General features: G+C 41.4%; 1 protein-coding gene across 1 annotated transcript in view; it reads right to left on the reverse strand.

Moving 5' to 3' along the window:
- LOC119479738 (disintegrin and metalloproteinase domain-containing protein 12-like) overlaps positions 1–16092 on the reverse strand; it is a 94230-nt gene that overhangs the window by 56991 nt on the left and 21147 nt on the right. The window lies entirely within an intron of this gene.

Here is a 16092-nt window from a genome sequence, read left to right on the forward strand (position 1 = left end):
CATGGTAAAACTTATTTTAGTATTTGAGTATTTTCCCATTTGAAGAACTTGAATGCAAAATGAACATAACGATACAACAAGATCGTCATATAACCCAGACCTAAGATAATGTCTGATTTTCATATTTAAACATAAATTTCAGAAAACTTGTAATACGTAAAAAAAATTGTCTTTATGTAAGTAATCAACTGGGAAAGTTTCATGGTGATATCTATTAGTTAAATATTTTCACACTATTCCCCCTGTAGTGTCTTCAAAATGTATGTTCTCCACTTCAGTAGCACTTACATCCACCAAACTTACCAGTTTCATTCCTGTCTATATTCTGAAGGTTTTGTACAGAGTGGTTTGTTCATATATCATTCATAGCCTGATTTATATCACAGCTTATCCCTGAAAACATGGTGAAAATTGATTTTTTTCATGGCTGTTGACAGTAATTTCTGATTTATGGAGTAATAAAAAGAGATATCCAAAATTCCCTTTTGTAAAAAGCTTTGATTCTAACTTATACCTTTAATGTACCTTAAAGGGAGATTTGTCAAGTATTTAATACTCTTATCAACATGGGAGTGGGCATATATGCTCCTTTATGCAAATATATGTATATATTGATTATTGGAACTCAATTAACAACACAAAACAATGACACATATTGTCCAGAAACCCTCACAGGTTCTGCATTTAGCATAAAAAATATCCTCAAATCATAACATGGCAAACTGAAGCCCAACAGACAACAACAGCTGCCAGTGTGTCAGTGTTTGCTAACTTGACTATGACTTGCCCCAAACTGCATGTGATTATCATAAAGTGGGCATGTCTGTAAAGGGGAGACTCGTGGGTACTATTAGAACCCATTTTCATTCACATATCTTGAGGTCAGAGGTCAAGGGACCCCTTTAAAAATGGCCATGACAGTTCACCCAAATTACAAACAGTGAATTTTTACTGCAACTACTTTCTACCAAAGAAACAACACCTATTAAATCTGCTGACAGGGAAGTCTGAGGACACAGTTTCTGGAAGGAGATGCTGAATTTCAATGTTTTGTTTTTATTACAATACTGTGGGCCCCACAGACCTCCATTGAATTGGGGTGAGGCAGAAATACCAGAGACAGATACCTCATTTTGATATTCATGTCTCGTTGCAAAATCAGGAAATATTGAAAGCCTGCAGATGGAAACGGACTAAATTGAATTCACATTCTCTCTCTGTTGATACATTCCAAGTGGAAACAATAAGCTTTACGTGCAACCTCAAAGCAATGCATCACATCACTGAAACGGAGGGAGGATGTTACCGGCGGAAAGGGGTGAATGCAAAGTCATTTTCAGGACGGGTCATGCTAATACAACAGCTTTGAGCTCTCCCCCCATTAATTCAAATGGTTTGCGAAGAACTGGCCCAAGGCCCAAAGCTCATGCATCTATATTCATTGCAACCTCGTGCTTGAACTAATGAGTGGCCAGGGAACTTCAAACAATCAAGCCTATCATTCTTTTCACGAGGTAAACGCACATGCAAAAAAACAGCAATTCAATTAATTCAATCTGTGTACTTGTGTGCCCTCCCCTTCCCTTTTTTTCCCTGCCCTTCTCCACCCGTCTTGCACGCCCTCGGGGAAATCAAACAATTAAGGGCTGAATACAAATTTGCTCTCCCTCCCTTCATGTCTTTCACCCCTCTGATTGTGTCAGTGAGGGAGATGTCCGCCCTCTTTCTAGTAAAAGTCTGCTTCTTATGGATTAGCTGGGTTTGGTTCTGCCCTCTGACCCTGTGTTCTGTTAGGAGATGATTGACAGGAGACGAAGGATACGAGACTGAAGTTGGAGGAGACAGAACCAAAACAGCTAAATTATTTAAAGAGAAATGCAGCGTGCAAGGTCAGAATCCTCATGCATTTGCAACAGGTGTGATCCGTACTAAGACAAGGAATTAAATGTCCAATTTATTAAAGTTTCCCAACCCTCTGAGCATTCATAAATCTCTACCAGCTTCCATTAAAACCATTTTCTGCTGACAAAAGATCCTGTTATGTCATGCTTCTTTGAATCAGCTCTCGACATCATTTCTGAAGTCGGTGATTGATTTCCCAATAATGCACGAGTAGCTCATCGATCATCCGCGGTCCATTGATCCCTGTGAAGGAATATAGCTCTTGCCGTTCAGCCGACGCACCCAGGAAGTGGAACATTATTGGCTTTCTCCGAGAGATTGTTTGTAAGAATCACATCGTACATCAGAGCGTGCAGAATGGAGCTGCACACAGCATGGGGCTCGTTCCTTTTTTTTACGGCATCGATGAGCCATCGAGCGTAAAGAAAAGGTGAGCGTGCTTGATTTACATCCACATGTTAATTTTTATCTGCATCTCAAACAAAATCAATAGCCAGACCGTAGACCGAAGGAATTCTGAGGCCATGAATCGTGCACAACATCCCCGAACCACTTCTGAACATTTTGACCAAAAAAACACCAAAACCATTTTTTTCCTATTTTAATCATTCAGTTAACTATTCAATTGTATTTTGTGTGAATTTTATATCCCAACATGAAGGTCTGTTTCAAAGCCTTCTCCACGCTGCTCTTCTGGGGAAATACTGAATCTACTGAATCATTTATTTATTCAGTAATTCATTGGCTGATTTGAATATACTGAGTCTAAAAAATCTGGAATCAGCCAATCAAATATACCACTGCAGACATTTACAATGGTAGAATGTTAAAGGAATAGCTCGACATTTTGGTTTCTTGCCGAGGGTCAGATGAGAAAAATCGGTCTTGTATCTGTATGTTAGTCTAAACCCTCATTGCAGATGGATAAACTAAAGAAAAGGGTTAACTGTCTCACTGGAGAGCAAGCTGAGTAACTCTGCTTTCTGCACCACAATCTGCTGCTGCTGACTAATTGAGGCTCAAATTTCAGTTCAAATTTAACTTTTGCAAGTTTTATTTATTTTTTCACTTTCTAAAACTTCAGGGAGATATTTTATTTATTTATGTATTAAAATTTTTGGTTAACTTTATAAGAAATGCTGCTGGGAGCTCCGTGCACTTTTTTATTCTAAGGTTATGTTGAAAAGTTCCCTTTTAATTAAACATATGCTTTAAGGCAAATCAACAAAGTTTTGTGTTGGAGTTTGTGATATTTCCATTTTTGGCACCAAGATTTTAATTTTTACTACAAATGTGTTAAAAATATTGGTTATCGATCTCCTTGATTACTAATAATCGGTATCGATCCTGAAAAAAACACATCGGTCGACCCCTAGTTAGGGCTGCATGATGTATCGTGACATCGACATCACGATGTGTGCATGCGCAATAGTCGCATCGCAGGATGTGCGATGGCGGCAAATTAACTCAAACAGGTCAGTCCTCTCCCACTCGTGTTAACCTGTCGTTTACCTGTGTCCTTCTCAACAAATGCCCCCACAGGCAGCCAACATTTTGGTTTGCTTGAGAACGGACCATCTCTCGCAAGTGGTCTCGAAACCGGTTGTTTAAGTCGTCACCAGAGTACGATTACTGCGTTCACACCTGCCAAAACGAACTCCAGCGCGGGTTGAACCGCACCGGAGCTCGATTAAAAAAGGACTAAATGTTGGCTTGTGAAAGCGCCCTAACTCTCGTTAAGAAAGCGAATAAATGTATTTCCAAAAATGTGGAACAATTCAACCCCCGTCAACTTGCTAAAACCCCAAAATTTACAAAAAAGATATCCTCAGTGGACAACTGGATCTACTCCTGCCAACTGAATATATGCCTTGTTGTTTTGCAAGAAGAACAACCTATAGCTTTCCTCTCAGCTCGTGTGTCAACAAATGCAGTTTCCTGCTTAACCCTCTGTGAATTTACAACCTACCCGTGACCCCGTTCGCTCGGAAACTCTGTTGATGATTTTAAGGCATCTGTGTCACGGACTCAGGCCTCGATTCCACGGGGTCCCTGCACCCCGAAGCACTCCGCAGCCTCTTTATCAAACCCTGGCAGCTCCTATTGTTGTTGGCAGCTCACTGCCTGTCCCCAGTGCTGGAGGGATTAGGTGAGAGTGAGTGAGGAGGAATATGTGGGGGCCAACCGAAGGAGACCCTGCCGTGTCCCGCACCCCAACGGGGAGTTATTAGAAGCTGCTGACGGCAAGAAAATACATAAGGAGGGAGAGACATGGAGGCAGGTAGACAGAAGAGAAGGACGACTGCCTTCACACCTCATCTGACAAAGCGAAAACACCAGAAACCTCCAATCCAGTCATCACACATCCTTCGTCTACTCCCTGTGTGTCCATCTCTCAGCGCCGCGAGGCCTCAGACGCATAACATTAAATGACGAGTGGGATGGGAAAGCAAAAGCATCTGCTTTCTGCATGACATGGAGACAGGGGAAGACTCCGTGCTCCAGGTCCCCGACTTTCTCCGCACCATTTCCTTTTATCACTAAAGCTAAATTTAGTGATGAAAGAGACATCTGAACTCTAACTCCTACACAGGTTTCCCATCGGATTTGAAGTTTTTAAATGAGTCAAAAGCAAGAAAACAAAAGGAAACAAATTGGAAAAGGATCATCAGCACAGATGCTACCTTTTAGGGCAAGCCGCTGCTGGAGCTTTTTGCTGTGCTAGTCAACTGGAACGGATGCTGTTTTTTGCTTTCCATCCAGCATTCATTTTTCACAAGGACACTGCTCTGCGTGAGCATGTGTAGGGCAACAGAAGGGGGGAAAAAACTCCTAGATCAGCTGAAACAGACGGGCTTCCTTCAGCCCAGATCTGACCGTCTGACTGATGACCACGCGTGGCTTCTTCGCTCAGTCAGTGACCCCCACACGCAGGGAGTGCTGGTCATAGGAAGGTCAGCGGACTGTGAGAACGGACAGAACAGGATGGAGGACAAGTAGAGCGAGCGTTCCCTCCCGGCTTAACTCGCAGCGTAGATCTATTTGTCTGTCTGTCAGAGGGAGGATGGAAGCCAGCACTGTGAGCCTGGACTGATTATCTTTATGGTCAGCAGCCACAGAGGTCAAAAACTTTGGCTGCTTTTGTTTATTCCCTTTGGCACTCCGAAGCCTTGAGAAAATGAGATTTCACTACAATTTATGGAGAGCGTTTGCTTAAATAGGTGAAAGGGAGGGATCGTGAGCCAGAGAACAGGACAGAAAGACAAACAATCTAATGGAAAGGAAGATGAAGATAGAGAGCCTTGGCTGACGGGTGCTAAAACTCACTTTTGTACTCCAAAATCCTCAAAAACCTCCAATAAATCCACATTTTCTGACAATTTTCTGGCAATTCATATTTAAATAAGTCCGTATTACACTGCTGCTACTGTTTATTGAATGTAAAAACTATGTATTAATCCTTATGGGCAATATACAGGGTGTGTGTTTTTGCTCTACTTCCCAGTTGCATTACATGAGCCCCAATACAACGTATACAACAGTTCGTATGATATCTTACGTAAAGTTATTCCTTATGTTTCATGCATTCTCCTACAAATGTCCAGCAACACTATGGGTGGGAATCACCAGAGACCCCACGATAAGATATTATCACCATACCTAAGTCACGATACGTTCTTATTTCTTATTTTAAACATTTTGCGATATTCTATATGAGTATTGCGATAAGATATATTGTGCGATTTATTACCTTTTTTCAACTGCAAATTATGCAGTTTGTCAACATCTGTTTTATCTAATAAGATACAGTTTTCACTCTGTTCATCTCAGAGTTTTTCTTCACATGTCAGAGGTCAAGGGATCGCTTTGAAAGTGGACATTACAGTTTTTCCTTGCCAAAATTTTGCGTAACTTTGGAGTGTTATTTAGCGCTCTTCCGGACTAACATGCCATGGTTGGTACCAATCAATCCTAATCATTGATTTATTAAGTAAGTAGCCATGTAATAAGCGGGATAATGTACAGCTAGCGGGTCACTGTTGTGAAATAAACCCAGACAGAGCGATGCGACCGGCTCGCTGTACGTTATCCCTTACTAAAAGTTTCCAAAGGAGTTTTCTGTTCTAAGATCCAAGGAGATGGTGTTCCACAGTTTAGGGCCATAAAGTTATTTTATTGTGCTTGCTTATTTCCCCCCCATGTCTTCACACAGCTGCTACGACATTATTGCAGGCATTTTTGGAAGACAGCATGGTTACTGGTCTCCAAGTTTGATTATTGCTGCTATATATTAACAATGAAAAAATCCACTGCACATTAAAATCAAAGTACTTTGTTGATTCGCCCTTTCCATTTTAAAACTTAAATGCTTACACACGAACATGAGGAAGCACTCTAATGAAATGTTTGCTCATTTATTTATTTGTAGGATGAAAATGTTCTAAAATGTGCATGGGAATATCCAGTTTAATGTTCCTGCAACCAGCCAATAGATGAAAACAGGTGCTTTTAATTGTGGTATTGTGAAAGGCGACAGTATCAGAAGGGACCTAACTGATGACACCTGCGATATTGTTGTGGTGTGAAAATATTCAAGTATTCATATTTAAAAAAAAACATTAATAATAGAATTTGGAGAGGGACACAAAATAAAAATATAATTCACTTGGTGTGTTGTCACATAGTGCAATCTCAATAGTGCCTCTCCTGTCTGATATAGTGGAGTCAAGATTAGACATGGATGAAACATGAGGTCATGCTCTTATTCAAGGAATTCTTCTCAAACACATTCACAAGATGGATGGAGAGTTGGAAATAAAGGAAATAATACGTGCTTAAACTTGATCAGCCGTCTGGAATATGTTGAAAAGTGGTGCAATAAATGTTCTTGCGGATAAAGCCTTGCATATGCTCTATTAAATGTTAGAAAGAAGTTACATAAAGGTCTGAAAATGAAACACATGGCCTCGTCTGCTTTCAAAATCCCCCCCTGCTCATAACTTTTAATGCAATCTTATCTGGCATTTACAGGTAAAATAAAATGGGTTACTGTTCAGCCTTTGAATTGTTACTTTAACACCAAAAATCTTGCACACCGGGTTCATAATAAAGCAAGAAATGGCTCTTAAAAGATGACTCATAAAGAAGATGAAAAACAACAGGGGGAGGGATGTCTGGTTGTCTCTCTGTTTGCCGTCATGTCTTCCATGAAACAAAAAGCAGTCCACTTGTTTCTAAGAGTACTACCTACACAGCAGCACCGAGTAAATCTCAGCTCCTATGGCCTCTGACAGGTTGATCGAGGACTAATGGTTAAAGAGGCAGCTATGGAAACAACTTCCTCATCAGCTATCATTACCTAAATTAAAAGTATGATCAGAATGATTTGATTTTGGTATTTTAGTATTGATCTGATGGATTACTGAAACAGACATATCATGAAATGCATCTACGCATTTTAAACTGTATCTAAGAAAACAAGGAATCTTTGTCTGTCCTCCGTATATCTCAAGAACCGCTCATCCGATATACTTCACTCTTGGCGGGTGAATTGCTGGGTACCCAAGGGAGTAACATTTCTCTGTCAGGTAAATGTAATAATACAATGTTTTCCCCTGAAGTAGAAGTACACAGTAAGTAGTAGGCCTATACAGTTGAGATAGATATGTTTAAGTGCTTTGGGGGCCCTTTGTAAGTTGTTTCAGGGTACAATGAGTTAGAATAGTAACAGAATTCAATATTTTTCACATCTATACATCATAATAAATCTATAGCTGTTTGGGGCCCTTTTAGTTAGTGGCCCCAGGCAGTTATCTATATCTTGCCTTACAATGAAGTTTGTCCCTGGTGTTTTTTCCCGTGATTTCAATGCTTTTTCTGACCGTGAGTAGCCGTGACTTGAGTGTGTGACGCTATTATGACGGATGTATTGCCAAAGAGTATAGAAGCAAAGAGACAAAACTCCACTGCTGCAATTTCAGACTGAAAACGCTTATTGAATTTATAATATTTTATTGTTCAACACAGGCCATTTTGGTAGAATATGACAACAGAATAAAAATAATGTTGTTTTACTTTTATACGGCACTTTTTAGGCGGATATTTTACTTGCTTCCAGCAGTCGCTTTCAGTCCAAAATTGTGGAAGCGTAGCTTTGCCGCTGGGCGGTGATGTTGCAATGGACAAACGAGCAATTGACTTTTACTTCTTGGCAATATACGTTCTTTGGTATTGCTCAGAACCCAAGGAAGCTCAGTGTCGAGTGTGACATTTTTTGTATGAGCGGTTCTCAAGAAAGCTGCAAGCAGCAACACCACAGGCCAAACATTAAGTCCGTTCTGAACAGGCATGTTTTCAACGGGCACTGCACTAGTTGTTTTAATCTTAAATGCTGCAGTACCCTCTGTAAGCTCCATGGGGAAGGTACAGTAAGTAGTGAGTGATGGCTCGTCCTCCAGAGACAAACTGCTGCTTACAGCAGGTTTCATTTGGCTGTGTTCTTCATGGTGAAGGGAAGCTGAAGAATAGATCTACCAGCTGGAGTCCTGAGACCCCCGTGGTCCGTCTGGTAAAGGGCTCAGAGCAGAGAGGGGAAGACCCCTTATCACTGCACAAAATGTCTTTTTAAACAAGCCATTGAGTCAGATACTCAATCTTCATTTTCTTCTTCTTTTATACTTAAAGTCACAAATTATTGTGACTTTACTTGTTTGACCTTCACTGTGCAGAATGATGCATGGACAGTATTTTACACGAGCATTCTGTTTTCACATTATCTGCTGAAGAGGGAAGGTTTCTCTATATATGCTCATCTTAAATCTGTGTTTAAGGCTTGCACGTATGATTTTGGGACCACCAATTTGGAAGTCAAAATTTGAAACTTACACAAGAGTGATGTGGAAACACTAAGACTTTTAAACTTTACTTTTTAGGAAACATGTCCAGAAGTTAAACTTTTGAAATGCGAATATTTACATATTCATGGATTCTGGATTAGATGCAATGTTACGAATGTTTAACATGGTAATCAGAAAAGCTATATCAAACACAAATGATCTCAAAGCTTAGTGTTTTTTAGAGCTACAACGATTAATCAATTAGTTGTCAACTATAAAAATTAATCGCCAACTATCTAGATAATCGATTAATCAGTTTAAGTACGTTTTTAAAAAAGAAAAAGTAAATATTCTCTGATCCCAGCTTCTTAAATGTAAATATTTTCTGGTTTCTTTACTCCTCATGACAGTAAACTGAATATCTTTCAGTTGTGGACAAAACAAAACATTTGAGGGACGTCATCTTGGGCTTTGGGAAACTGGAAAGCTAGACAGAGAGAAAGTGACATCAGGTGAACGGGTTGAGTTATTTCGGCGCTGAAGGTTATGTTGGGATGGGAAGCTTGTAGACCAATAAAAACTCATTTAGACAAAACATTAAAAGGACACCGTGCATCTCACTCTTCTTCATCCTGAAAGAAGGGACGAGCCATCCTAAGAGCTTTCCAGTGTTACTGGGCGCCTCCTAATTAATTAGGAACACGGAGGCGAGTCCACCTTATTAATTACTGCTCTAAGCTCGAAAATAATTGGAGCTTCTGAAAAGGCAATTCAAAAGAGGGAAGCTCCTTCCAAAAAATTTCTTTTGAAGGAAGCAGTTGAAAGGCGCAGGCTCTGGACAGAGATGAGCCCATTTCCAAGGCTCGTCTTTGAAACTAATGAATCACAGTGTATCATGGCCTTGCAGCCGCAAGGGTAACAAGAAAGGTACAAAGGCTAGAGTTAACCTCAGTGCATCCTTCTCCTGGAAGTAAGGTTTACAAAATGATGTGTGTGTCTGTGTGTGTGTGTGTGTGTGCGTGTGTTTGAATTTTGCTGATGAGAGTATATGTTTGTCGGCAGAAAAGAGAGAATAAATTGGTATACAAGCATGCAGTGTATCCAAGTTACATTGGGGTATATCTGTTCATGATGATGGTTAGTGAGTGGACTGGGCCGTTTGTTCCCTCTCCATAATTACTTTCACTGTAATGTATAGTATACACCTTCCGATGACTCATTCGGCTACTATCTAAAAGGTGGAGATACTCCTAATCCATGGACATATGTGAAGTTGACGGATCCTATTAATTTTCTATGGAGAGCAGGAGATCCGGCCGCGTGTTGAATGATGGATACGGCTCGGCGTGTCTAGAAGGTAACCCACAAGTTGCAAAACTCTTGTGAGAGGCTTAAGGTTGATCTCGAATGCTTAAGGTTAGACATTGATCTCGAATACTTATGGTTAGACATTGACCTCGATTGGTTAAGGTTAGGCATTGATCTTGAATGGTTAAGGTTAGGCATTGACCTCCAATGGTTAAAGTTAGGCATTGACCTCCAATGGTTAAGGTTAGGCATTGACCTCCAATGGTTAAGGTTAGGCATTGATCTTGAATGGCTAAGGTTAGGCATTGACCTCCAATGGTTAAGGTTAGGCATTGACCTCCAATGGTTAAGGTTAGGCATTGACCTAAAATGGTTAAGGTAGGCATTGACCTAAAATGGTTATTGTTAGGCATTGACCTCGGATGGTTAAGGTTAGGCATTGACCTCCAATGGTTAAGTTTAGGCACTGACCTCCAATGGTTAAGTTTAGGCACTGACCTCCAATGGTTAAGGTTAGGCATTGACCTCCAATGGTTAAGTTTAGGCACTGACCTCCAATGGTTAAGTTTAGGCACTGACCTCCAATGGTTAAGGTTAGACATGGACCTCGAATAGTTAAGGTTAAGGATTTGGTGTATCGCCACCATCACTGTCCATGCGTCTCTATTTCTCTGGGAATGCTTGGCTAATAGGAGAGAGGACAAGCCGATTACACACTGACAGGGGATACAGATAAGATAATCAGGAGCAAGGCTTTAATATAATGTCACATCCACGGTGATAATAGGAGCGTAACAGGAAGAGCGCATACAGCATCTCAAGCTTTAATGCCTTTGTGGATGGAGACTTCAAATCACCAGATTTATCTTCATCTCCTCCCTTCCCTGTCCTTCCTCCTTTCTTGTACTCTTCTTTATCCACATGTTCTTACTCTAGCTGGATGTAAGGATGCTGGGCTAGCACGTAACTATGGGAACAAAGTATTTAACGGGATATTAACAAGAGGAAGCTTTCATTCTTACCCAGTTAATCGAAAACGCCCAATGAAATCAACTAACTCCAACTAAACGTGATTCTATTGGTCGAGCCTCATGTCAATCCATTAAGGAACAAGGGTACAGCAGTTTTTACAGACATTCAAATCTGTAATACACACATTTTAAACTGTTCAGTTTGAGTAAGCACTGAAGCCCAGACTTGGGGAAGGATTTGAAACACTCCTTGTCTCAGTCCTGGCTCAATGACAAGAGGAAGGATTTGATACACCTGGGTCACACATTGAGTTTGACGTTCCTTAAACAATCTGTGTGTGGCTCAGCAGCCGAGGACAATAACTCTACAAAGGAGGTCACGAGTGAGGTCTTTTTTTCCAGAAAGGCCTGGTTATTTGTGCGCCGTCTTTAGCCTTCTGTTTATCCAGCTCCCCAAGAGAGGCAGCTTCCTGTGTCATGTTTTCAGTGACACACGAGCACGTCTTCATTGAGAGAAGCGACAGGTCACAGACCAGCAGCAGTCCAGCCTGAGATATGGAGTTAAATAACATCCCTAAAACACAATACGCAAACCGGGACAACTTGTGTCTGGATCCCGTCCAGGCTGAATTTTTACTGTTCTTCCAGAGAGATAGAAGAAGTTTGCAGCCAGACCTCACACTCAGTATCCTCTGCATGCCCTTTGTCCGGGGAAAAGGCCAGATTAAAGTGTCTGTTTGTCTCGTAGCACAACAGACTCCAAAAGATGGATAGCCAAACCTCCAGGCCCCTTCTGCTTACAGCTAATCAACATGATGAGCAGGGAGAAACCCCCAAGTGCAGGCAGCCGAGATCATCCTCCACCCAGTTGACGAGCCCCAGGCCTCTTTTCAGTGATCCTGCAGTCCATTAGAAAGGGAAACGCATATGGAGAGCATGCTGCCTGCTCAGCTTGGGACTCATCTTGATATGCCTGGAGGCCTCGCATTCAAAGCAGCAAGAGTTGCTCGAACAGCTTGGCCAGAAATGGCTCCATACCCAGTGGTCAAAGCTCAACAACTACCCCGCCAACACTGGTCTAGATGTGCACAAGCTTCAGGGATTCTCTCATGGGTTCAGAGTCGTGTAATAAATGACCTTAACCTTCAGGTAATAAAGAACAAATGTGCTATTTTACAAATGCAACCGATTCGACTGTTCAGTTCATGAAATGTAAATGTAAAACTGAAAAAGAAACAGCTACAGTGGTGACGAGCAGCTGCAAGTTACAGTAAGTTTCTACACCGCAGCGTTCCTTTCGGTGATTGCCCATCTGAATCTATAATAATACCTACTAGTGGGTGTAGTAGGCCCCTTTTGACCCACATCTATGAGGCTGATAACGCCCATTTAATGAACTGATAACAGTCTAACCGGCTGGCAAATGCCATGTGAAGCCTCCCGTTTAGTCATCAACTAGATGACAGTGATCAGGCTTACTTGATCAACAACTTGACTCTTCCGGTCAGGAAAACTTTTAATTAGTGCAAATCTAGGGGAGCATGAGCAACACCGCCAGGCTAACACTGCGTGGAGGTTCATTTAAAGTTTAATTTTCACCAGCTGGACTTGCATTTTATCACCAGTATCATCATTACTACCTCTGCTAATTAACGTCCTGGGTGAAAAACCTGAACTTACTACACCTGCAGGATGCTTTAAGGGCCACCTGTGGTTCAATCGGGTGGTTTTATATGCCATCTTTTTCACTGACTACATTTCGATCACATCCTTAATCCCTGACAACGCCTCCTGACACCAAATTTTAGGATTGATATGTTTGGCATTGAACATTGGAATCAAACTACTCATTAAAGAAGTGTTGTAATATCAACATGCACTTCGGGGCTTTATTCACCGTTGGTTTTCCTGCATGGATGCTTATCCAAATCTAAGCTCAGAGCACTGCAGTAGCTAATGATGAAAAATACTGGCAGCTAAAACCAATACTGTCTAGAGCACATGCTCTTTTTCTTGTGGGTAATTTGTTCACTATTTCCCACGAGGCCCCAAATGATGATGAGGATAACACTTAAAAAATGTCCTTCATGTTTTTCATCTTTTTACAAATAAGGGAAAGCATCAGTAATTGCTGAGTAAAAATCACTTCGATGTTGATAATCCAATGACTAATCAATATTCTTACTTGCAATTTTTCACATTTGAAGATACAGCGATACATGGGTGTGTGAAGTAGCAGCATTTCCACATGGAGAGGGCCTTGATCTTTGAAGCAGACGTTTCTTGAACCATCACGTGGAGCTCCAGTTCAACGGTTGACACGTTGCCCGAGGCAGCGTGCGCCCTTTCCTTCCCGACAACAGGCTGCTTTCAAAGGGTGTCCGGAAACATAGGAATATCTGACGCCTATGTCTCCTGCTTCCGCGGCCCTTAATGCCAAAGAGCAGACGCACCAAACAAAGCTGCATATTGGCCTCACAAACACACTATAGCTTTGTACTATCAAGAACAGTTTTCATCATTCCAGGCGTTCCAGGCTCTCTAAATGTCATCAGTGCTGCTGACATTACACAGCTCACCATTAAAGTAAGAAGCTGTGCTTTATTACAAGCAGACATCCACAACAGAGCACATTTTCTCAGATACTGAATGGAAATAGTAAAACCAAAAGACAAGGTTGCAGCATAGACATCAATTGGTTTGTAAACTAAAGTTTACAATGTTTACTGAGGTAATAAATCAAGTGAGAAGTAGGCTCATTTTCTCATAGACTTCTATACAATCAGACTTCTTTTTGCAACCAGAGGAGTCGCCCCCTGCTGGCTATTAGAAAGAATGCAAGTTTAAGGCACTTCTTCATTGACTTCACTTTTCAGACCTGGAGGTAGCCCACTGGAAGCAGTTGCAATGCTACCCTTACATGGTTTTAACCGGAAACTGTCACTGGGAGGATGCCACTCAGGAGTATGATAAGAGTGTCTCTTGTGAGGAGAAATGATACAGTATGAAGTCAATACTTCACAACTTCATTTGAGAGTGTCTGTCTCTCTTAAAGTCACTGCTTTATCATAAATGGAGTGACGGTATGTGACAGCTCAGCGTGGCGCTGGCGTCAAACGGATATAAAGGATGAGAATATCTGACTTCTTTGTAAGAATATGAATACAACTGACTGATATTTGCAGCCTATCATCTAAGTTTCATACATTGAAATTAGAACAAAAAGTCACAGATTGTAGCATAAAACTTTTTGTTCAAAGTTCATTGAGGACAGACTTAATTCCTAAGAAGAACTTTAGTTTATTGGGCCAAACACTGTAATAACAGGGATCCAGCTGAAGGTTAAACATAAACTTCAAATGTCAAAGTTGTAACCTTCACAGTAAATCATTCATCAAGCCAAAGCAACATATTACAGAGACTTAAGAGATGCGTTTTATGTAGTTAAATTGGCTTTTTCTATTGTTTCTGGCGTTTCGTTTAGCCGTTTAATACATTGTTGTTAAGTCTTGCCACAAATAGGCAGAAACTAAAAAGTGTAATCATTTCAAGCAGTTTCCGATAAACTTTTCATGCATCCCAGCCTTCCTCAGCGACCTCTGCTAACTCTCTACTACGCTGCAGGGGTGATGTGAGTTCAGACACACTCTGAGCGTGTTCACCTCTCAATACAACCCAAATGAGCGCGTTCAGCTGTGCAGCACACCTCGCTCGTGTTTGGTTGCCAGCGCTGTTTATTAACAAAGACCTGGGAAAACAAAAATAAATCCGGGGGTTTAAATCAAATCATTTAATTCTGGACCACATTTTTCCCCCTCCTCCTCCTCCTCCTCCTCCTCCTCCACTGATGCCGGCTGTGTTTGAACAACTGGATTTCATCAGCGGCATGCGGCCAATCTGCCAGCAGCCTCAGACGTAAAACCCTCACTTAATGTCAGCACAGCAGGTTCAGTTCTAGCTCTGGTGCGCTGATCCGCAGAACAAACTCCACTCAACAGCACACATCCTCTTCAAATCCAGGCCTATTTGCGATTCGTCTTGTCAAACATGCGTGGCATAAAGTAGCTTCTATTTTGATTTTTTTTTTTTTTTTTTTTATAAGGAGTATTTTGACTTATCGCAGACGTGTTGTGAGAATCTGCAGATGATGAAAAGTCAGCCCTTGCCAGTAATTGAACCGTGTTATCCAGACGCGCTGTAAGTGTCGAGAGTAATCTATGGTATTTGGCATGCACGGAGGTTTGTTTGAGTTAAGTCTTTCCATCATGCTCAAGCTCATTGGAAAGATCTAGATTGCACCTCTCTGTTTGTTCATCTTGGCCCGGGGTTTTTGAGCTCAGCTTTACGTTTAATGCTATTGGACAACGATGGCAGCCGTGCTGGATGAGAGGGGATGCATGGGAATGCAAAGGTGTTTTCCCCACTGTAGCTGATCACAGAGGGAAGGTTTGGTTCCCATTTTGAAATGTTTTTACTGTAAGGGAACGTAATTCCCTGCTATAAATGGGGGCTGGTGAAAATTTGACAATCTGCAAGTCAGCTTTGCAAAATCCCCCACCTGTGCAGAGCAGGAATGTTATTCGACTGAGTGTGGTTTCCCATCAAAATATTTTCAAAGTAGGTAAGCCATAAAATTGCGGTCGCTGGTGTTGAAAAGCTTTGTCCCACAGTCTGCAGGTGGAATTTACATATATTAAGTCGAGAAAACAAGTGAGATTAATGGCTGACTCTGACATAAAAACCCATCCGCTCTCTCTTTGCTTCCCTCTCCCCTTTTTCTCTCTATCACACAGACAGCTCGGCTTGTTCCTGGCTGCTCATGTGTGGCAGCAGAGCTGGATGGAAAACATATTGCTCCATCAATCACGTCCCATTCTTCTCAGCAAAACGCGGAGTTTGTCTGAGACCGAGGCCACGTTAAAAAAAAAATGCAAAGATGACAAATATTCCTCCGAGCAGATCCAGAGCTCTGTCAAAACTGTACCTATTCCGATAACCTGATCTCTTTCGAATGATGCTCCCCTTCCTTTGCCAGTCCCTCGACTGACACCGTGTTGACAGTATCTTAATATACA

The sequence above is a fragment of the Sebastes umbrosus genome, chromosome 20, assembly GCF_015220745.1.
Source record: "Sebastes umbrosus isolate fSebUmb1 chromosome 20, fSebUmb1.pri, whole genome shotgun sequence".
NCBI lineage: Eukaryota > Metazoa > Chordata > Actinopteri > Perciformes > Sebastidae > Sebastes > Sebastes umbrosus.